Source organism: Canis lupus, chromosome 34 (assembly GCF_003254725.2).
Source record: "Canis lupus dingo isolate Sandy chromosome 34, ASM325472v2, whole genome shotgun sequence".
Taxonomy (NCBI): domain Eukaryota; kingdom Metazoa; phylum Chordata; class Mammalia; order Carnivora; family Canidae; genus Canis; species Canis lupus.
The window spans coordinates 6,319,618-6,343,867 of NC_064276.1; the positions used below are offsets into that span (position 1 = coordinate 6,319,618).

At 45.2% G+C, this 24,250-nt stretch overlaps 1 protein-coding gene and 1 long non-coding RNA gene across 3 annotated transcripts in view; one reads left to right on the forward strand and one right to left on the reverse strand.

The window, feature by feature from the left end:
* Positions 1–6,180, forward strand: part of LOC125754343 (uncharacterized) — a 29,170-nt gene extending 22,990 nt beyond the window's left edge. For both annotated transcript variants that reach the window (XR_007408301.1, XR_007408302.1), the window contains 2 exons: positions 1,201–1,497; positions 3,307–6,180. This is a non-coding gene — a long non-coding RNA (uncharacterized LOC125754343). The remainder of the gene's footprint in view (positions 1–1,200; positions 1,498–3,306) is intronic.
* Positions 1–24,250, reverse strand: part of ADCY2 (adenylate cyclase 2) — a 387,968-nt gene that overhangs the window by 202,265 nt on the left and 161,453 nt on the right. The window lies entirely within an intron of this gene.

Sequence of the window (24,250 nt, forward strand, 5' to 3'; positions counted from 1 at the left end):
GAAGGACAAATATCACATGGTCTCACTTATATGTAGAATCTAAAAACAAAATAAAGAAAACACAAGACACTTAAATACAGAGAACAAACTGACAGTAGCCAGACAGGAGAAAGGAAGGGAGGATGGGCAACATATAGAATATATGAGTAATGTACAGAAGTGCTGAACTGGTACCTTGTACATCTAAAACTGATATGACATTGTATGTCAACTATACTTCAATAATAAATTTTAAAGAAATGCTCCCAGGTGGAACCTTCACTAATAAAAAAAATGCTGTATTTAAATGATCACTGGGCACCTGGGTGGCCCAGTCAGTGAGGCGTCTGACTCTTGATTTTGACTCAGGTCATGATCTCAGGGTCCTGGGATTGGCAGAGTCGGGCTCTGAGTCTGCTTGAGATTCTCTCTCCCTCTGCCCTCCCCCTGTTCCCACAGGCATGCTCTCCCTCTCTCTAAATAAATAAAATCTTTAAAAAATTTTAAAAATTAAAAATATAAATGGTCACTGACCGAATTTAGATGTAAATGTAAAACTTTCTCTTTTATTATGAGTAACAGTGTTTTAAATTGCGTTAAATCATATAAATAAATATTGAATTGTACTGAATTTTGCACTGATGACTGATGAATGAACTCATGCACATAATTATTCTCTGCAGAATTCATCTTTTTCAGGTTTCTCCTTCACCCCCATCCCACCCCCCACTGCATCACCATTAGGTTCAGGACCACTGGGGAACAGCCCAAGAGGAGACAATTGTGAATGAACTGCCCCAGTCAGGTCACATCATGACAGCAGGGGCCATCCCAGAAGCTGTGATGTTCTCCACAAGCCATATTAATACCTGTAATCACACCTGTGGGCAGGCCCATAAACACGGCGCATGCTTGGTAGGAAGCACAGCCTTCCTCAGGTTTAACAGGAGCTTCAACATCAGTGCCCTGGGCCTTTCTGTCACTGGAGGTGGCCACAGCTACACATCCCAAGCAGTGTTCACTGGTATATTTAAGGAAGAAATCCTGCAGTCTGGTAATTTATGTACTTTGGAGTTAATTATTGCCCACCAATTAGTAGCTTTTCCTGTCAATCCTGGCCCCAAGCAGGATGGCCCCATCACGTGGTGGGGTGAAGACCTGTAAGAACCAAGCACTGGGAGGGAGCAGCTAGTCAAGACCTTTCCCACCCTCTCTCCCCAGGTACCTACAGAACCTGGAAACCCACACACTTGCTTCCCCAGGTTCCTACGTAGCTGGAAGTGGAAGTAGATGTGAGTCAAGTCAGCTTTGGAAAAGGAAGAGTCTCTGCATTGGCTTTTAATTTCCCACTAAAAAGGGGCAGACAACAATTTGCGGGATACGTCCACTTTCCTACTCCTACTTGCTTTGAATGCAGATGAAATGGCTGGATCTGCAGCAACCTCCATATGATGGTGAGAGAAAAGCTGATGGATTCAGGAAACATCAGTCCTGATTTCATTGGTCTGCTGGACCAAGGTCAGTGGCCCCTCCACCTTTGGGTTTCTTTTTACCGGAGGCAAGTAAATTTCCATTTGTTCAAGCCTCTGTCGTTTGATTTTCTGTTTCCTGCAGCCAAATGTGAGGCTGACTCATCTGATTGGGACAGCCCGATTGAGTTAGCAAACACAGCTTTCCCTGTGTTGTGGCATAAGCTTCTGTTACGAGTAGTTTTCTGAGTGTGTTTGGTGTAAAGCAAATGAATGAGTTGAGACCACACATGAAAGCTATGTATGGAATGTACCCTAAATAGGCTGGCAAGCCAATAAGAGAAGGAATTCAGACCGATCTAAGAAAAATTAACCTCTTTCTGGAGACCAAGATGTCAAGAAAGATTTGAGTCGGAGCGGCAGACTGGATAACGTAGGGGAGCCAGTCACGGAGACTTCCTGAAGTGAGTCTTGAGCTAATAACTCTTAAGAGGTCAGAGTATGGCTGCTCCACATATGGAGGTCCGAGTTTCCAGAAGGGCAAATCGGGCCGAGCAGGAAGTCATCCCAAGTAGACCAGCTGGAGGGATGAAGGGACAGCAGCAGAAACAGAAGACACATTCTTTCCCTCCAGGAACTGACTCTATCCTAACGAGGGTAGAATAAACTCATCAAGGCAAGTCATCCAAGCAGATTTTGCTCAGGTACCACTTTCTGACCGTAGCAGGTTGAATGGTATACACCACGCTTATGTGACATCTTTGCAGTGTAATTAGATTATGCCCTGAGACGAGATCATCCTGGAGCAGGGTGAGCCCTAAACCAGTGACAAAGGACCTTGGGAGAAGAAAAGCCACCCAGGAAGCCATGTAAAGACGAGGTGGGGATCGGAGCAACGCAGCCACAGCCGAGAAAGACGTGGGGTCACCAGGAGCTGGGAGAGAAGAGGGTTCTCCCCTGGAGCCTTTGGAGAGAACGTGGCTCCGCTGACCCCTTGACGCTAGACTTCTAGCTTCCCGATCGGTGAGGGAATAAATGGAGTTTATGTCTTAGCAACCTTTGGGAACTTATACGCTGATGCACACTCTGTCCTCTGCAGAGGGGACAGAGGGCAGAGAAGTGAGGCAGGAGGCCCTCGGAAGGAAGGGAGGAGGAGGGGAGCAGATACAGAGCACAGAGCACATGCCTGGAAGAAGCAGAGACTAGACATGAGGTTCCTCCATTGGGGAATCTCCCCGATGGTCTCACTTGTTAAATGAACACTTTTCCCGCAGCAGAAGGCTGTGCTGGTGAGAATGTGAAGCACAAAGCTGAGCCTGTCTTATGTGGCTTTGTTTTAAACATAAACAGGACTGAGGACAAGAGTCTGGAACTGAATCTGCACAAAAGCCCCCTTCCTACATGAAGTTTAGAGCCCGGACACTCCGACTGCACCTCTGACCAAAGGCTTTGGGGTGCCAGGGCCTGAAGCACAGGCGGGGAGGGCGGACACAGGAGGCCTTTTCTGAATCTCCTCCACAGCTTTTTTCCCATTTCTTTATTTTTATTTTTGTTTTTTGGAGTCCAACTTGCCAACATATAGTATAACACCCAGTGCTCATCCCTCAAATGTGGTCCTCAGTGCCCATCACCCAGTTACCCCATCCCCCCGCCCACTTCCCCTTCCACTACCCCTTGTTCGTTTCCCAGAGTTAGGAGTCTCTCATGGTTTGTCTCCCTCCTTAATATTCCCACTTATTTTCTCTCCTTTCCCCTATAATCTTTCACTATTTTTTATATTCCCCATATGAATGAAACCATATAATGATTGTCCTTCTCCGACTGACTTCCCATTTCTTTCTTTTTCATTTTTATGTAGGTTCTATGCCCAGAGTGGAGCCCAACACAGGGCCTGAATTCACGACTCTGAGATCAAGACCTGAGCTGAGATCAAGAGTAAGATGCTCAACAGATGGAGCCACCCAGCAACCCCTATTTTCCCATTTCTTAATTCACCATGGTATTAGTTTAAAACTGAACTATTAATGACCATATTAAATTGGCCTAAAAAAACACTTTCAGAAGAAAAATAAACTAAATCAGTTGCTGATGGAACAGCAAAGGGGCTTTTGGCCTTAGGTTCTGTGCAAAGGTTTTGACCACGTGGCTCCATTCTTCACCTTCGGAAAGGTGGGCTGGTGCCAGCTGTCTGCATTCCAATTCCTTCATCATTCACTGAAGCCTTTGGAGTCTGGCTTAGAGGCTTCCACAGTATCAACTTAATTCGTGACACTAGGAGAGGTCAATATTTACGGCCATGACCTAACCAACAATTCTTAGACAAATGAACTTGGGTGACCTTCACCCCCATCACTATGGTCATGACTGTGAACTTTCTCATCATGTCAACCAATCCGCCTCATAAATCTCAAACTCACTGCTTATCTGGCTTCCCTTCCAGCTTCCTACAACCTCACCCTGAAACATCACAGCTGCCTCACTCTCGGCGCCTGCTTTTTCTGCTCACCCATCAGCCTCGCTGCTGGCATTGTTTCTTTCTCTAGACAGCCAGAACTCGGCACACCTGTGCCGACTGGTGAAGTTCCTCCTCACCAGTCCCCTTGTAACCACGTCAGCTGTACCCTACAGTCATGAACGAAGGATTGATATCCTCTATCTCATCTACCCTAGGCCAGGCACACAATTCAAGAGGATTCCCCATGGATTTGAGACTGAACCACTTTAAACTCCTGGTCTCCAATCTTTGTACCAATCGAAAGGCATCTAAATACAGCTTAGCTCCCACTTCTATCCCCTCCCAGCCTACCTCCAACATCCGCCATTCTCTTGGTCTCCTTCCCTCTTGGCCCTTATGTTCATGTTTTCAAAGACAGTCTTGTTTTCTACTTCAAAAAAACCGAGGTCTCCATCACTCCAACACATAACCCCTTAGCTCTATACCTATATCATGTCTACAAGGCTCTTCCAGTCAAAGACATCCCTCTAGTTCAAGGCCAATCTCTCTGCCTTGACCCAAAATCCTCCCCTGGGACTCCTTTCAGGACCTCACTGCAGCCACCACCCGTCCAGTGTCCTCCTGTTGATTCTGTCCTAAAGGGATGCTTGCCTCTCTCCACCTTCTATCCATCCCTTCCTTCTTTCTCTCCACCAAGTTTCTTGGAAGGTAAGTGTGTCTCATACTTGGATGTGCACTGAAGCGTCATGGAGAAGCTTTTAGGGATCACCTGAATCCATCCTACACAGACTAGTGAACCTGCACCGTGGGGACCTCGGTATAGGAACCACTTTTCACCAGCTATCCCAGTGCTCCTGGTGCTGCATGCTCATTGACAATATGCTCTTCACTCGTCTGTCTCCATCTGTTCCTGCTTCACTGCAAACCAAGGCTCCTTGATGCACACCATAATGGTGATGACCTTCCAATTGCCAAATCCCAGGAGCATTCTGAAACTTATATGACATGGTTTTTTTGAGGCTTTTGACACTTTTAATTTCTCCCTTCAATTTGGAAATACCTTTCCATACTCTCCTCCAATGCTTATCCTCTCTATCCCTGACATTTCCTCAAGACTCCTTGGCTTCTCTGAGCTCCTTACATCTTGGTACCCTCCAGGTCTTGTATTCACCCTCACAAGGTTCAAACTAAGTGGCTGTCACAGTGGGCACAATTCCCTAAGGGCAACATCTCCCCCCTGAGTCTGTTTCTAGTCCAGAACCTCCTTCCAGAATTCAGGCAATTAGAGCCTGCTGCCTGGCACACATCTCCACCTGGGGGACCCTCAGGCACATTCTAGGGCATGGCCAAAAGGAATTCCCTGTCTTCCTTTCCTAATTATCCTACCCCCATGTCTCCAAATACTTGGTGTCAATCTGATGTCACCTCCCACTATTCAATCATCCAAAGCACCAACAGGACACAATTCCTTGATGTGTACTTTGCTCTAAACATCTGATATTCACTACATTCTGACAATTTTATTCCTTAAATGTCTCCAGAATCTGCCCTCCCTTCCCCTTCACTCCTGCTTCTTCTGCTCTGTTTCTCAATCAACTCTGGACTCATCCATGGACTCCAACTGTCCCCGACCCCCCACTCCTGAGCAGTCCCTCTTCTTGTGTAGCCAGCAGAAGCTACTAAAGAGACACAAGGTAGACAATGCTGTGGCAGTGGGCAGATCCGGCAGAGCCAGATCACAGTGGCTCACACACCAACAAGCTCTAAGTCCCCCGTGGATCAGCAGAATGGTGGCATGACCCAGGATGACATGACATGGGCTTCATTCATTTTAATGTGGGCATCCACAACCATGGTGGCAGAAAGAGGACAATGGAACGGGGCTCCTCCAGGAGATGGCACACAGCTCTGCCACTTACTTGACAAGTCACCTGAATTCTAGGGTGAGGCAAGTGCCAGTCTATTGAGTGCCAATTAGCCCACAACTCAAATTGCCAGCACCTGAAGTGGCAGCCCTCCATGTAAACCCTCTGCAGCCAGCTTGCCTCACCTACAGCTCTGCCTGTGGACTGCCCTATGCATATGGAAGACCAAGGACGCACACTCGAAATACAAAATTAGGGGACTTGCTTTCAGAAAACATCAACTTGGGACATGCCCCGGAATCTGCATTTTAACAGGTTTCCAGGGTGACTCTGTTACAGTAGTCCACACACCAGACTGTAGGAAACACTGGCTCACCAGGTCAAGAATTGTTTCTTAAAATAGCATAGGACGTCCTTGAGGCCGGTCCCCTGGAAGCCCGTGGACACTCAGGCCCCACGCTGGAGCCACCCTGCTCCCCAATGTGAGGGCGTCCTGGTCTAGCCACTGGCCTTAGCTCTGCCTCCGCTCCACTCTTCTCCCTCTCGCTCTGTTCCCCTCTTCTCCTTCCTAGTGTTGGGCCTGGTCGATGCCCACGCGACGCCAGCACTCAGTCCAGGGAGCGACGAAGGACAAGGGCTCCCAGCCCCCGCCCCAGCCCTGGATGCCCGACGTGGCCCCTGCACTTGTCTCTGCTGCAAGCACACCTGGAGCTGCTCTGGGGCTGTGCCAGGGCCTGCCCGCCTCCTTGTGTATCTCCCTCGTCAGACTCTACAGGACTGTTCCAGCACCAGCCACAAGCGCCCACGGGGTAGGTCAGGGGGAGTGAACCCACAAGCGACTGAAGGTCTCCTCCAGCTCGGGGCTTGGGCTTCGCTGCGGTCGCTGCTGGAGCCTGGGGGAGTTGCACGCAGGAGGCCCTGGGGACAGGAGTCAAAGCACTGAGGCCTGTGAGCTCCTCCCCTCAGCTCCGAAACCTCCTGATTGCAGGGGCCCCAGGGCTGCAGCCCGAGGGCACCGGCTTCTCAAAGAGCGCCCTGCGCCCCTTCCCCAGAAGCTGCCTGCACATCTGCTTCGAATCCTGCCCAAACCGCAGCCCCGGCCTCCCCCTGCCGCTTCCTCCCTTGCCTGTGGGCACCAGGCAGAAAGAGCAGATGACTGAGGAAAGGAGGGAATCAGCAAAAGCCTCATATGGTTTCCTTACCCTTCAGATGGGTAAGAAAAAAAAAAGAAAAAACAAACAAGATCAATCGAGATTTCTGGATGTCACTTCTGGAGAGCTGCCACCTGAATAAAGGTCTTTTGGGTTCACTCGTACAGGAGCTTCACACTGGCTCCAGGAGCCGCTTTGTCCTTTCACTGGCATTTCCTCCTCCTCACTGTCCTTGCACCGGTGGCACTTGATTACTGTTTGTCCGTGGCCCACCTTAGCTCTCCAGTTTGGGGCAGAGTGAGACTGATTTTAGAAAAATAATGAAGACTCCAAGTCATGAGGTCAATGGAGGTACAACGTTAGGGATACATGGTCTGGGACACTCAATTCGGTGAAGACCAGTTAAAAACAACCACCAGGACCTGGACGCCCGGGGGGCTCAGTGGTTGAGCATCTGCCTTTGGCCCAGGGCGTGACCCCAGAGTCCTGGGATCGAGTCCCACATCAGGCTCCCCGCCAGAAGCCTGCTTCTCCCTCTGCCTGGGTCTCTGCCTCTCTCTGTGTCTCTCAGGAATAAATAAATAAATAAAATCTTTAAAACAAAGACAAAAAAAACAACCACCACAACCATAATAATAAGAGGGGCTGCCAGATGCGCTGGGGTGTACGCACTTAGCAGGGGCCGGGCCCTGTTTCGAGTGCAGCCTGTTCTGCAGAGCCCCCCATTTTATAGCCGAGCATGTGGGGAGGAGGGGGCACTCAGCTCGTCCCCCCAGAGGGCCCAGGAGGCCACAGCCGCCGTGGATGCAAAGGTCACAGAATTACGATTAGGAAAACATTTTAGATTCTCCCGAACTAGAACACAGCTCCTTTGGTCAGTTTCGGCAAGCCCCTCACCCAGGTGAAAGCATCCCTACTACACATGCCCCCTGTGTCGTCAGGGAGGCAGAAGTTATTTGCTGGCACGGGCTTCTGTGTGGACTGGGATTCAGATCCTCCCCCACAACGGGACTACACCACATGACCGCGCGTTCAGTCATTGTGGAAATGGATCCACTGGCAAGGCTGTTATTTTCTGCCTCTAAGTAATCCATCTGAGAAGTGGACATTTAAAGAAGTATTTTCTGGGGTGCCTGTGGCTCAGTGGTTAAGCCTTTGGCTCAGGGTGTGATCCTGGAGTCCTGGGATCAAGTTCCGCATCAGGCTCCCCACCAGGAGCCTGCTTCTCCCTCTGCCTGTGTCTCTGCCTCTGTGTGTGTGTCTCATGAGTAAAAAAATTAAAAAATAAAGAAGAAATACTTTCTGTTTCCTGCAAAAGGAACTATGCTATGTAGCTTCCCGACCATGAAAGGATGACAAGGAGAGAAAATACGGAAATTCCTCAGTAAATAAAGCAACTGAAGGATGCACCTAGTGAGAATTTTCTGGTGTCTACACACAGGTTTTCCCATGAGGAAGACACCTGGACACTGAAGGGGGCGGGGTCAGGCCAGCCAGTGCCTGCAGAGGTGGGGTTTACCCCGACTCTCACCCCCCAGGAGAGGCTGGGGAAGGCCGGGTCCTCCAGCTGGAGAAGGCCTCCGGAGAGAGTGTGGTCAGCTAACTCTGAGAAAACTGTAAAAGTTTAGTTCAAAAACATCGCCATATAAAACTCTGGTATGTCTCCATTATTTGTTCGTATTGAAAATCCCGTTGTCACTTAGAGACACTCAGAGCTCAGGAGGTGTCAAACGCGGCTACTTTTGTTTTTGAACAGCAGAATGTTTATCTTCCACAGGAAGATCCATGGGAGAAAAGAGAATAGCAGATTGCTCTTTCCTTGAGGTTTCATACCATTTCTTCCAAAGCCGGGGACTGACTGAACACACTTTGTGTCTCTTTGGAAAAAGCCAACTTGAATGCTCCCAAATATTTCTGAGGCTTAGGCAATTAGCATAAAGAGCTTAAATACAAAGGTATGGAGGGAAATGGCTCCTTAAAACATTACTATGTAAATACTAAAATAATCAATGCTTGAGAGTCAGCAATGAAAATGATCTATAAGGAATGTGCTGTTTAATAAAAGAGGTACAGTGAGTACCCAGTACCCTTTCCAGTCACTCCTGCTGTCTTTCCCAGAGCCTGCACTGGGTGTCTGGGTGCCGGCAGCAACATGCTCCTTATAAAGGGCAGGTTATAATTAGATAATGAGCAAAACCATGGTCCCTTGTAAACCACTCTGCCTTGAAGGACACAGATTAAAAGGGAGACGAAAAAAGGCAAACCAATTTAGAATTTTATACCAATGTCTCACATAACTGGCTTAGAGAAGCAGGCTCTGGATTCTGTCCATAGAAACTGGGCTTGAGGCGTCATTCTTCTTTAGACATAGTCCTTCCTCCTGCTTCTAAACGGGGTTCATGGTGTTGACATAAGAGCATAAAGGGCCCAGCTCTTTTTTTTTTTTTCAAGATTTTATTTATTTATTCATGAGAGACACACAGAGAGAGGCAGAGACACAGGCAGAGGGAGAAGGCTCTATGGGGAGGCTCCTATGGGGAGCCTAATGCGGGACTCGATTCCAGGGCCCTGGGATCACAACCTGAGCCGAAGGCAGACGCTCAACGTCTGAGCCACCCGGGCCCCCCAGGGTCCAGCTCTTTTTATCAAAGCTTAGGATTATTTTCTTTAATAATTTTAAGTAGTTTCTTTGGGGTGACATCTTCCCAAATATGGAAAGTTCTATCCTCCTGTTGAGGTTCTATTCATTGGGTCATTTATTCATCACTTTATTGAAAAGACAAGATAGATAAACGTCCCCATGCAAATTTATATTCTGGCTGGGGACAGGGGCAACAGATACAAAAACTTATTAAGTCAGAAATTAATTACAGACTTCAGAGCACAGAGAAGGGAGGTGCAGTGACAGACACATGCAAGAGCTCCTAGATCCTCACAGAGAAAGGCCAGGGTTTTGCAGCAAAATATTAATTACCATTATCAAAACTAGAAAGGCTCCAGGACTCCTTCCCCATGAGGCTCCTCCCCCAGGGGGGCTGCTCCCCCCAGAGCTTCTCTCCTAGGAGGTATCTCTCTCTTGCCATTTGGGTGTCTTCTCTTGCTTTACTTCCAAAGGCTGGCCGGGCATCTGAACATCCCCAAACCTTAGAGCCCTACATGCTGCCTCTGGTTCTCTCATGCTCCACATGTGATGATGAAATATCTAGACTGGTCAACCTCCAGCACGTATCCCACAGCAGCCACCTCCACAACTTCCATGGCTGACACCCAGACCAAGCCACCACCCCTCTCGCCCCAGCTGCGGCCTCCAAACCAATCTTACAGCTCCGCTCCCCACTCTACTCATCCTCTCTCAGCACAGCTGCCACCATCTCTGACTGAATGAAGGTTGGACCGTGCCATTCATTTCTTCATGGTGCTCTGGGGGCTTCCTCAATCAACTCAGTAAGTCAATGTTCTTAACATTGCTGCCCCAGCCATGAGTGGCCAAAACTCTACCCTCAATGCCATGGCTGTGTGCTCAGCCTCTTTGCACCTAGACCTCTCTTAACCCAGGTGTCCATATACTTAGATCTCACTCACATGACATTATCAGTGATAAAAGGCCAGCATATTCTAACCAAATCCAAACAAGGATTCCCTCCCCCAGTACCGTAGAACTGTAGTGTTTTTTTCTACTGTATTTTTTTTTCACACAATCATCACACTCTGCCATATATATAAATGTTTGCTTTTCGTCTCTTCTTCTCCCAACTAGAATGCTAATGTCATCTGTGTTCACTGCTTTCCCCAGTTCCTATAAAAAGTGCCTGAGAGTAATTAATGAATCTATGTTGAATGGATATCTTGGAACGGACGTATATCTGCATCAGTATTCCATAAGTAGAAAAATTCTACTCTCTTCTTTTTGAGTTTTAGCAGCTTGTCTTTTCCTTACACATCCCATCCCGTGTCTCTCCTCCACTCTATGCTCATTAGTAATACAAAGTCCAGTGGAGGAGAAGAGAAGCAAATACGTTCATTGGGGTTAACAGAGATGTAATCCATACTAACTCATGCCTTCCCCAATGCAGGACAACAACTGGTTTTATTAAGGCACCTGGCAATGCCCATCACCCAACTACCCCATCCCTTACCCACTTCCCCTCCCATAACCCTCAGTTTGTTTCCTCTAGGACATTAAGGAGGGCACACGATGCAATGAGCACTGGGTGTTATATGCTACTGATGAGCTTCTGAACTCAACCTCTGAAACTAAGGATGTACGACATGTTGGCTAATTGAATTGAAAAAAAATATAAAAGCCATGGCAAGATAAATTCACTTTCTTGAGTTGCAGTCCCCACTTATGAGCTAGTTTGTATTGAAATACTATTCATTGAGCTCACGGGATAAGAAACGTCTTTGGTCTGAACACTAAAGCATTCAATATTGGAAACTCTCACACATGAAAAGTAACTTTTGGTAACATTCCAAAAATCTTGGGAGAGACTGCTGACAGGAAGAGCATTATCTGTGGAATATCTGTCACAGTATTTTATTGCTAAAACCAAACCTTATACTGGTACTTTATATCAAAAAATTCAACCTGATACCTCTCAGTGAGTGTTCTGGATACTCCAGCCCATATTTCATGATGTACCTCAGAGTATTTAATGCAATTTTTGCATCATCTCCAGAGTAATGCAACTCAGAAACTTCTCCACAGATGGCAGGCAGTTCAGGTTTCTGGAAGCCAGGATGCTTTGTACCCTTCTACTCCAGAGCATCTCTCTGCCTTGAGGTTCTCAGGCCACTACTTCCTCTTGGACTTGGAACCCCTTCTGTGTATTTCAGGCCTGTGGTCCATGCATTTCAATCTCAACCCTACCCCCACCCAGGACCCTAGTCATACCTGGAGTGGTTAACACTGGCTGCACATGGTATGAAAGGAACAGTAAGTAATTGCTGATAAAGTTGACTCTTTTGTGTATGAATAAAAAGCCTTTGATTTTATAAGTAACTGGCAGGATCAAAATGAATGCTACCCAGGGATGTCATAGATGAGTGCAGAGATTCATTCAGAAGGGACACTGGGTAGCTGCTTGCACAGCTCTCTCTCATGCTCTGGGTGCTGCTCCTGGCTCCCAAACCTACCCTGTATCAACCAAACCAATATCATCTCCCAGAAAAATAAAGGTTGGGTTAAAAATATCTAACTAGGAAATGTGAGTATATAATACAACCCTCAAGCTCTACATTCTATCTTGCATAACATGATAAATCATAAATTATCAGGACAAACTCTCTATTTCATTAAGTTCATCTTTCTAAAGGAAAGAAGCTATGTTTTGCTCCTATTTTATAGAGGTGCCTCTGTGCGGCAATGTGTTTAGCATTTTACACAATTAAAGTAGGATTTTCTGGAAGCTGTCTGGTCCCCAATGAAGCCCAGAATTTTTGTTCACATTTACATTGTTCCAAGGCTCCCTGCTATAGGACGTTCCTCTGTTTTGCATTTATTGTGGGAATCTCTATTCAGTTTACAGATCTGCTGGTCTCTGCACAATCCCAACTACAGATGTCACTGAAACAGGTAAGCAGGTTCTTCTCGACTATTTTACTTATTTTATAATTTTTTTGGAAATTCTCAAGATTTTAAATTCTTAAAAAATGTTAGCATGATATATATATTTTTCCAGTTCCAGAAAGAATCGGACACTGGGTTGTAAGTACACATGATCTGCATGGTGAGTGGAGGCCAGTGGTCTCCACAGGACCCCCCAGTATGTCCACTGAGAGCCTGTCTCCTTCCTGTCTTCTGATTTTGTTTTCTTTCAGACAGACATTATGCTCTATTTTCACATAGGCTGTAAGACATCTCTTTGCCCCTATTCTTCCAGTAGTTTATCAATTACAAATAACAAATCGTTTTTTTTTTACTCTAGGATCTGATTTTTAGTTTATCCAAAAGACACCAACTTCCATTTGGCAGACACACCTAGGATCTTTTCTCATAATATTTAAAACTGATTTCCAGATGAATTATATTTGGATTAAAAACAAAAATCACATGGACAAAAATTAAGGAAAACTTTTATAAAATACTGAAAACAGTACAAAAGTGCAGCATGTTCATTTGTTTATATATGATTTCTGGTCACTTTTGTACTGTAACAGAGATGAATAGTTCGGCTCACAGAGCCAAAAATAAGTATTGTCTGGCCCAGGATCTGCCAACCGTGGTATTATTCCATTGATCTATTGATTCTAAACCCGTAACTGACAAAGCAGATTTTATTAGATATTATTTTTCCTAGTAAAATACGTAGTTATTTATTTTTAAAAATTTTAAAGATTTTATTTATTTATTCATAAGAGACACAGAGAGAAAGAGAGGCAGAGACACAGGCCGAGGGAGAAGCAGGCTCCATGCAGGATGCCTGATGTGGAACTCGACCCCAGGTCTCCAGGATCACACCCTGGGCTGAAGGCAGGCTAAGCCACTGAGCCACCCGGGCTGCCCATAGTTATTTAATCAAATTACTGTTATGGACTAAATACTTGTGAGCTCTCCCCTTAATTCATATGGTGATGCCCTAATCGCCAGGGTGATGGTATTTGGAGATGGAGCCTTTGGGGATAATTAGAATCAGCTGACACCAAGAAGGCTGAGTCCTGGTCTGATGGAACCAGTGCTCCTATACAAAGAGATGTCAGGGAGCTGGTCTCTCCCAGCGTGCAAGAGAAGGCCACATGATGATATGGAGAGAGGCACCAGACCCCGACTGTACTGCTACCCTGATCTCACACCTATAGCCTCCAGAACAGTGAGGAGAAAAATTTCTGTCGTTTTAGCAACCCCATTTGCAGTATTATGGTAGCCTAGCAGACTACACGATTACCAAAAAAGGTCCTTGGGGATGTTAATTGTGTGTTAACATTATAAATGTTTGGTAGGGAGTGACATTATTATAATACTGACTATTTCCACCCACATATGTCCCCACTCCCTACTTATTTGGACTTTTTATGTCTTTCAGGAAAGAATTTTCTATTTTTCCAAATGTCTCCAATTTTTCTTATTAATTTATTCAGAAAAATCATACATTTAGAAATATTTCCAATTTTTAAAATTAATTTATTTTGCACTTGTCTTTTTTTTGTATATTTTTTTTATTGGAGTTCAATTTGCCAACATATAGTGTAACACCCAGTGCTCATCCCGTCCAGTGCCCCCTCAGTGCCCATCACCCAGTGACCCCCAACCCCCTGCCCACCTCCCCTTCCACCACCCCTTGTTCATCTCCCAGTTAGAAGTCTCTCATGTTTTGTCTCCCTCTCTGATTTTTTTTTAAGGATTTTATTTATTTAATGAGGAGAGAGAGAGAGGCAGAGACGCAGGGAGAGGGAGAAGCAGGCTCCATGCAGGAAGCCCGATGTGGGACTCAATCCTGGGTCTCCAGGATCACGCCCTGAGCCGAAGGCGGCGTCTAACTGCTGAGCCACCCAGATGTCCCCCTCTCTGATTTTTCCCACTCATTTTCTCTCTTTTCCTCTTTAATTTTCACTATTTTTTATATTCCCTGTATAAGTGAAACCATATGAGTGTCCTTCTCCAACTGACTTACTTGGAATCATATTTTTAAAGTGATTTTTGTCATTCTGAATATTGATTCCATTTCTGTTCTTAATTTTAGAGGACAGACTGCACTCCTGCAATCATCCAGGGAGGCTTCTATCAGCCAGGCCCCTGGCCCAAAGTGAGCCTCGAGGGATGCTAAGATGAAGGCCACCCAGTCCGTGTTAAGGTGCAGGCAGTGGAGGAGAAGGGGAGGAGGTGGGTGCAGACTTCTCATTTCCCTTTGCTTCAGCTTTTATCTTTTATCCTGTGTACATGTGTCACATTTATAGGAAACGCGAATGCTTCTGACATAAATGAAAGTGCGAAACAAAACTGCAACGAAAATGATTACATTAAAAAGAAAACAGTGCGTACCATGAAGCACGCCGCGCCTCGCAGGGAAGGAGCCACAGGGACACGTCAGACGAGACCACGCCCCGGGCTGCCAGAGTCCAGGTACACCCAATTTCCTGGGCCATCCCCCGGCTGGGGGCGGGGGGGGGGGGGGGGGCGACACTGCGACACTGCCGGGGCAGGAAGCGCCGAGCTGAGACTTCCCGGAGCAGGGAGCCAGTCCCAGGGGACGAGGTGAACTTGGTCATGTGCCAAGGGTCATGCTGCAGCTGGAAGAGGGGGCTGTGCCTCCGCAGGCAAGGCTTTGGCTCCCAAGTCCGCCTGTCGCGGATTATGTGATTCCAGCTAGCTCCCTCACATCTGGACCTCACGCTCGCCACCCACAAACCTGGGGGCTGGTGGCCTGTGTCTGTATGTGCGCAGCTCTCCGTCCCTTCCTCCCCCCTCCTTCTTCCTTGCTTCCTTCCTTCCCTCCATCTGATGATCTATCCATCATCTCTCCCTCTGCAATGGATGGATGGATGCAGACCTGGACGTGGATTTGGACACGCACAGTCTCCGCGCCCACCCAGGTACGAGCTCACATCATGTGCACCTTCGTTCTCCCCCCTCCCCCCGACCCACGCTGGCATTACAAGATGACACTTCGTTCCCAGGCACGTTGTGATAACAGATCACCCACCGCAGCCTGCAGACCCACAGGGCTACCTCGCTGCAGGCCTTTCTCTGACAGTCTGACTGACACACACATTATCACCAGCAGGTCCGGGCACACTAGAGACAGCCAGGGAGACCCCTTAACACACACCCTGGAGGCACAGCACCCAAGGTCCCTGTCACAGGCTCATTTGATCAGTTTCCTCTGACGCCAAAAGGTGGCCCAAGTGTGATGACATTTACTTACTGTATATTTTCTTTCTGTCACATTTGTCAGAATTCACGAACAGACTCCGAACTGCCTGGGGCCTGGTAAGATCTGCGCTGAGGCGACCTCAGGGCGGGAAGACAGGATGGGTAAGTAAGTCCCAGGAGTGAAAGAAGGTCGCAAAAGCGCAGGTCTGCACACGCATCGAAGCCTCAACACTGGCTGCTTTTTAAAATTCTAAGTCTGGTGTGAATTTCCACATCACTAATTCAGTGGCATTCTTTTCTTCCGGACCACTACACTGCCTCTATCACCTTGTCATGGATCAGTCCGAATCTATAATGCAGTATTTTCACAAAAATAAAATAAAATTTAAAATAATAAATAAATAAAATTAGTGAATTGTTTTCCTTCCAAATATACTCGTAATCCTATCTATTGGTCTTGAGACAGGAAACACAAACTCGGGTGGCTGAATCTGGGGACAAGCTTATTCTTGTCTAACACAGAATCAAGTACAGTATTTTCATTTCAGAATGAGGTCTGCACTGGGGCACCTGGTGGCAGTCTGCTGAGTGGCCGACTCTTGATTTCGGCTTGGGTTCTAATCTCTGGGTCCTGGGGTTGAGCCCTGCATCTGGCTCTCTGCTCACTGGGAAGTCTGCTTGGGATTCTCTCTCTCTCTCTCTGCCCCTCCCCTTACTCACGTTCTCTCTCTCTCTCTCTCAAATAAATAAATCTTTTTAAAAAATGAGGTCTGCGTTTCCTCACTTAATATGGAAAGCCTGCCTTTATTGCTCTGTCCTACAGCTACTAGAACAGGAGGTAAGTGTTTAGGCAACAAGAAACTGAATAATGTGTTTGCACTCCAGAACAAGAGCGAGAAGACACTGGGACAGTAAGCAGACGATAGGTAAGGACAAGGACAATAGTAAGACCAAGGACAATCTCACCAATAATTGGTGTTGTCATTCTATTATGGTAAGCTATTTTGGTCTGTGGGTATCATCTCTAGAATTATAATTTTAACTTGTTCATTAACAAATTAGAAGCCTGCTTATGGGGCATTTATATGTCATCCTTTGTGAAATGTCTGTTCAGATCTTTTGTCCCGTTTTTGATAGGGTTGTTTTTCTTCATATCATTGAATTGTAGGAGTTCTTTGTATATTACAGATGAAAATATTTTTGTCAGACCTATATTTGGCAAATACGTTTCCCTATCTGTGGCTTACCTACTCATGTTCTAAATAGTGTTTTTGATGAGAGAAATTTGTTCTCTTAAGGTTCTTCCTTTCTGTGTCCTGCATAAGAAATCCATTGCCTTCATTACCCCCCAAAGACACTCTTTTATGGTTTCACTTAGCAGTTTTATAGTGTTGGTTTTGATATTTAGCTGGGAATAGATGATTCATTTCAATCTAATTTCTTTATGATGAGAGGTAGAGACAGAGGTTATTTTTGCTTTTTTTTTTCCACATATATTTGGTTATTTCAAACAGCATTTTGAAGACTTTCATTTACCTGTGAGATTACTTTAACATCTCTGTCCCAAATCCAGTGACCACATTAGTGGGGTCTATCCTGACCTCTGTGCTGTTTCTGTTGCCCCACTGCTTGATCCTTATGCCAGCACCACCTTTCTTGATTACAGAAGCCAACCAAGTGAGTAGCTTAACTTTGTTCTACTTTTTACAGGGTAATCATGACTATCCTAAGTCCTTGGCATTTCAATATAAATTTTATAATTGGTTTATAAATTTCTACAAAACGCGTGTTGGTTTTACAATTAGGACTATTTATACACAACAATCTTGAGAAAATTTTGAGGCTTCCAATCCATGAGCACAACACATTGCTCAATTTACTTTGTTGTTGTTGTTGTTTTGTTTTTTTGTTTTTTGTTTTTTAATGTCTTTCAGCAACTGAGTAATTTTAAATGTAGAGATCTCGTTTGTCTTTTCTTAAACGTATTACTAAATATTTTGTTTGTTTACACAGCTGTAAATGGAATTCTATTTTTACTTTCATTTTTCAATTTTTTCCTGCCAGTATATAAAAATACAACTGATTTTTGTTTATTAGCTTTGTGCCCCCTCCACCTTGCTATGTTTGCATATTAGTTTTCCTGGTTGTTTACTCAGTTCCTAAGGATGTTCTGTTTCAATAATTGGTCCTCTATGAAAAGAGACAGTTTTACTTGTTACTTTCTATGTTTTATGCCTTTTCTCTTTCTTGCCTCATTTCACTCATGTGACCTGCAGTGAAATATTGAAGTGTCTTGTTCCAGATCTGAGAGGAAAAGTGTTTAATATGTGGTCAGTATGTAAGGTGTTAGCTGGGTGTTTTTCACATATGCCCTTTATTGGTCTGAAAGTGTTTCCTTCTCTTCTAAATTATGGAGTCTTTATCACAGAAGGGTGCTAAATTTTACCAAATGCTTTTCCATTTGTTGCAATATTGGCACAGTTGCTCTCCTTCATTCTGTAGATGTAGTGGACTAAATTAATTAATTTCCACTGCCAAACTGACCCTATGTTCTTAGGAAAAACCAATGTGGTCAAGATGGATTCTTTGTATGTACTGGTGGATTTGATTTGTTACAATTTTATTTTATTTATTTTAAAAGATTTTTTTTTTTATTCATGAGAGACACACAGAGAGAGGTAGAGACACAGGCAGAGGGAGAAGCGGGCTCTCTGTAGGGATCCCAAGACACGGGATCATGCCCTGAGCCGAAGGCAGAAGCTCAACCACTGAGCCACTCTGGCATCCCTTACTATGATTTTAGTAAGGGTTTTTCATAGAAGTTCATTAGGAAGATGGGTCAGTCCCTCTCTCTCAAATATCTTTGTTAAATTTTGGTATTCAGGTTATACTGATCTCATAGAATGAGGTGAGAGGTGTTCTTTCCATTCTTATTTCTTTTAATGGTTTGTGTAAGATTGGTGTTATTTTTTCCCCTAATTATCACCAAGTCCTTCAAAGATGATTTATCTCTTGCTCTTTTTCATTCTAGCAGCTCTATTTCAGTTACTTGAAGCATAGACATACCCAAGACTGTTCTGTCTTCCTAATGAAGGCACATCAGATGGTGACATGTCTAGTAACTTTAGGTGTTGAATGAGATCTTCACAGTCTACTGCAGCCTTACGGTGCTTCTTTGTCTGGCGTGCCCCTCACATTTCTTTTATCTTCAGCCTAACTGCCTCTCTAATTTATTTATTTTATTTTTTATTTTTATTTATTTTTTAAATAAATTTATTTTCTATTGGTGTTCAATTTGCCAACATATAGAACACCCAGTGCTCATCCCATCAAGTGCCCACCTCAGTGCCTGTCACCCAGTCACCCCCATCCCCCGCCCACCTCCCCTTCTTCCACCCCTAGTTCGTTTCCCAGAGTTAGGAGTCTTTCATGTTCTGTCTCCCTTTCTGATATTTCCCACTTATTTTTTCTCCTTTCCCCTTTATTCCCTTTCACTATTTTTTTATATTCCCCAAATGAATGAGACCATATAATGTTTGTCCTTCTCCAATTGACTTATTTCACTCACTCAGCATAATACCCTCCAGTTCCATCCACATCGAAGCAAATGGTGGGTATTTAAATTGCATTTCGGGGCACCTGGGTGGCTCATCCCGGTAAGCATCTGCCTTCAGCTGAGGTCATGATCTCAGAGTCCTGGGATTAAGTCCGGCATCAAGCTCCCTGCTCAGCAGGGAGTCCTGCTTCTCCACTGCACCCTCCGCAGCCCTCCACTCGTGCTTGCTCTCTCTCGCTCTAATAAATAAACACAATCTTTTAAAAACATAAATAAAGTGCATCTCTTGCAAACAGCATATTACAATGTTTTGCTTTTTACCTCTCCCAATAATACCAGCCTGTTAGTGACTCTGGTCCACACATTTTTGTTTCCATCTACCTAAGGAGGCAAACGATTCTAATTTGAGCCACCCTCGGTAGAAAGGTTTTCTCCCCCCTCTAATCTTACTATTTTATTTTATATTTAAGGTTCCTCCGTGTCTTTTTATGTCTTGACAGCCCATCTCTTTGTATCACTGAATAACATGCCATTGTGCAGATGGACCACAGCTTATTTTTCCATTCAATTGTTGAAAGACCTCTGGTTGCTCCCCACTCTGACCACTATGCATAAAGCTGCTATGAACATGGCCTGCAAAGGTTTTTGTACGAATATAAGTCGTTTTTTTTTTATTATCTCATTTGGATAAATACCTAGGAGCACAATTACTGGAGTGGATAGTAAGACTGTGCTTTATAAGACACTGCCAAACTGTGTCCCAAACTGTCTATCCCATCATTTCTATTAATAATTAATTATCCCTTCATTAGTCTGTTCCACCTGTGACAAAGCTCCTCTGTAGGCTTTCCTAAAGTTCTATGGTTTGGTTCTTAAACTCACCCCCAACCTACTCTCCGCTAAGGGCAAACAGACCACGGGGATTGTCTCAGGCCAGTCAGAGTTCATCTCAAGCTGGAGAGGGAGCCACCTCTCCCGAGCACCTGGTGAGTGCTTAGGCACAGGAAGCAGGGTGCCGCAAAGAAGCCTGACTGGGGAGGAAGAGGCAGCTCACAGCATCAGCAGTATGCCTTTTCCTTTCTCTTCTTTCAACTGAGACATGATTGACATCCAGCACTGTATTAGGTGTAGGGGCACGACATAAGGATTTGATATTTGTGTATTGCACAAGGATTACCACACTAAGTTGTGACCATCGATCACCTCACAAGGTTACCCAAAAACTTTCCTCGTGATGAGAACTTTAAGATCTACTTTCTTGGGGTGCCTGGGAGGCTCAGTGGTTGAGCATCTGCCTTCAGCTCAGGGTGTGATCCTGGGGTCCTGGGACTGAGCCTGCTTCTCTCTCTGCCTGTGTCTCTGCCTCTCTGTGTCTCTCAAGAATAAATAAATATAATCTTCTAAAGAAAAGATCTGCCCTCTTGGCAACTTTCAAATACATAATATTGTATTGTACCTCGTCTGTTCATTTTAACAGTTATTAACAAGGCTGGATTAGATCTACTTCACTAGTTGTGTTGGGTCTGTTCCATCTGTTCTACCTTTTTCTTTTCCTCCTCACTCTTTCCTGCTTCAATTTATTTTGGATTTTGTCTTTTAAATTACATTTCAATTAACCTGGTGGCTTCTCCCCTGCTGTAGATTCCAAGGCATGTCCCTAACTCTTCCACCTAGTAGAGTGTGAGAACCAGGTGCCCCATGGTGGGCAGCAGCTGCCAGCTGGGCTCCGTCCTAGCATCCTGCCTATCATTGCTCCTTTCAGGAGTCTGCCTGAGGTTTGTGTGGGGTCCACATTCAGAACTGGGGGCTCTCCCTCTAAGGCTTCCTCCCCTGTTCCAGCGGCTGTTGTGTCACCAAACAGTCCTACTGGTGGCTGAGTCAGGAAAACCACAGACTTCTTCCAGAGTTTGCCCCTCCCTCCTGGGGCTGAGGCTTTCCCCAAGGCCCCAAATCCAGAAGAACAGAAAAATCCTCCAGGTGCTCTTCTTTCATCCAAGCACTGGCTCCCATCTGGTTCTGCTTCTTTCTGGCCACTCTCCAGTGCTTTGGGGTAGTCAGTCGTCTTTCATATTTTATCCAGAGTCTGCAATGTTATCTCAGGGAAGATGAGTCTGAGAGGAGCTCCTCTGCCATTAATGGAGGTGAAACTGCACAGCCCATTATACAGATGAGGCAAACTGAAGCCCAGAGGTTAACCGGCTTTCCGAAGGCTTACCATTCCAGGGGTTAGAGCAGAAGAGGCTGACTTTACTGGCTTGAGAGGAAGTGTGTCTGAGCAACTTATGAGGGGTCCTTACTTGCTGGGGTCTCTGTGCTCTCGCACACCAGCTGACCCCCCAGGGAAGATCAGACCTGGACCCAGAAAGGCTGGCTGTGTGCGACCTTCCACTGGGTGTTTCCCTGGGGTCAGGGAAGAGGTAAGGAGCCAGGAGGAGGGGAAGGCAGGCCCAGAGGTGCTCCCTGTTCAAATGTGAACCCGGACTGGAAGGGGAGTCCCGTGCACTGGGTGGTTAAGCATCTGACTTAGGCTGAGGTCATGATCTCAAGGTCATGGGATCGAGCTCCCGGCAGTTCTGTGCTCAGTAAGGGGTCTGCCTCTCCCCTGGCTCCTGCTTTCTCTTTCTCTCAAATAAATAAATAAAATCTTTTTTTTTTTTTTTTTTTTTTTAAAGACAGCTCACAACATAGACTCAGGGAAAAGCAAGTTCTGAAAATAACAGAACCTACCCACAATCCCCAAATACTCAGTGACTTCAGAGAAATCACATAAACAAACGATACATTCATTGCAAAAATACCCAAACAACAACAAGGCAAAAAGAAAAAACAAACAAAAATCCTGCCGAAGACAAGAATTTCCCTTTTTAAAAATACCCAGGCAACAAGTTGAAGCATGTGAATGATATCCCGGCGTATGGGTGAGAAGAAAGAGCTGAGTGTTGATGCTGGGGGGACCTCAATGCCTTATTTATATAACTTTCTAAATAAAACAGCACTGGGGCTCATCCAGACTTCTCTTGCACTGTGACCACTGACACTACAGCAGCACTGAAGTGAACACTTCAGAAGGCTTCCTTTTGCAGAAAATTCTCTGCGTGCTCTTGGGTACATCAAGTGCCAAGAAATCCAAAGCCAAGTGATGCACATCAGAAACATTCTCATTTCCTACATCCTTGCTCACTGCATATTAGGTTGGTATCAACTGTCAAGGGTCACAGAACGTGCAGAGCAGGGCTGCTGGGTTTTTCCAGACAGCTGAAGGGAGCCTATTGAGTAGAATGGCTTTTCAAGAACATGGGAAGGTTCAACCGAGAGACACACACTGGTGGTGAGCTCCTGCTGGCCCCTCACCCCATCCAGCAGGAATAGCTACTTCTCTCCAATCCCCTCCTCTCCAGATGGGCTCCTGAGCTTGACTTTGTTCTTTTTTTTTTTTTTTGGTTTTATTTATTTATTCCTGAGAGACACACAGAGAGAGGCAGAGACACAGGCAGAGGGAGAAGCAGGCTCCCTGTGGGGACCCTGATGCAGCACTTGATCCCAGGACTCCGGGATCACAACCTGAGCTCAGCCCCTGAGCTACCCAAGTGTCCCGACTTCCCTGTTACTCTTGTCAACAGTCAAAACTGAAGTGCTTTTAACCACTTTCCTCGTCTCTGGTCCACTGGAGCCAGGTAACAAATTCTCCAAGCTTCCTTTTTCCTTCTGTTCTAGAAGCAAGTTTTGTTCCATTAATTTTCCAAATTTTGTTATAATGAACTTACGAGTAGTTGATTATCTTACTACTGGCAGTTATCAGAGTAATCAAGGGGAAACAGCACTCCTGGAGGGTACTATAGCACCAAGGCAGCCTTCCCAAAAGTTCCTTCAGGTGTCCTTTGAGACACGACAGGAGCCGGAGCTCCACACTCCCCACCGTGCCACCTTCATCACCACCTTACTTTATTCCTTGAGTGCAAATCACAGACACCCTTTCCTCTTAGAAAAAGGCCATGTGCCAGGCACACACACATTAAAATCACACCTATGTATGTTACTTGCAAATCCGATGGACAATAAAACTGTATTAAAATATTCCAAATACAAGATCAATCTACTTTAATGCCTTCTACAGAACACTGAGTAGCTTCACACACATGCTTTAAAGATTACCTTCATAAAAAAATAATAAATAAATAAATAAATAAATAAATAAATAAATAAAGATTACCTTCATTCTGTGGTAATTTGTCTGATACTAAGTTATAAGCGAAATGCTCTGTGTATTTTAATGTAGCACCAGCATTCTCCCCCGGCTGGTCCATTCTAGAGTCTGACCTCTTCCGACTGCCTTTCCCTGGCCACCCTGTAACACGGCAACTTCCCGTTTCGCTGACTGGCTGAGATGGACAAATGTCAGGAATATTAGACTGTCTGAAAAACAGAATACAGCAGCCCTATCGTGAGCTTGGGGGCAAAAGAGGGATTTTCAGGACAAATTCATGAGAAAGGAATTAAGTATCGTCCTGAGATGTGGGAACCTCTTACTTAAGACGCACACACAGGGATGTTGTGATGCTAAAAATTTACATTTTCCATAAAGAAAAATCTATTCAGGTATTCCACACCTGCACATAGATTTTCCTATAAACAGTCTGCAAACTTCAGATAGGTTTGCAGCTCTACTTGTAAAGCAAAATCTGTTTAATATTTGGAGATGTACTTAGAATGGACCTCGTAGGTAAGAGAGCCCTTCACAATGATGTGGATGGGCATGTGTGAAAAAAAAGAAAGGTTCAATTTCCATCATTTACAAACTGTGTGACCTTTAGCAAGTTATTTACACTATCGGAGTCTTGCTTTCATATTCTGGAAAATAGGAACACTGCTGTTCTGTGCATTTAAAATAAAGTAATATGTTGGATAATATTGCATTCTGCAGCGTCTGGCACACAGCAAGCGCTCAAAACTTGTAGGTGTTATTTTT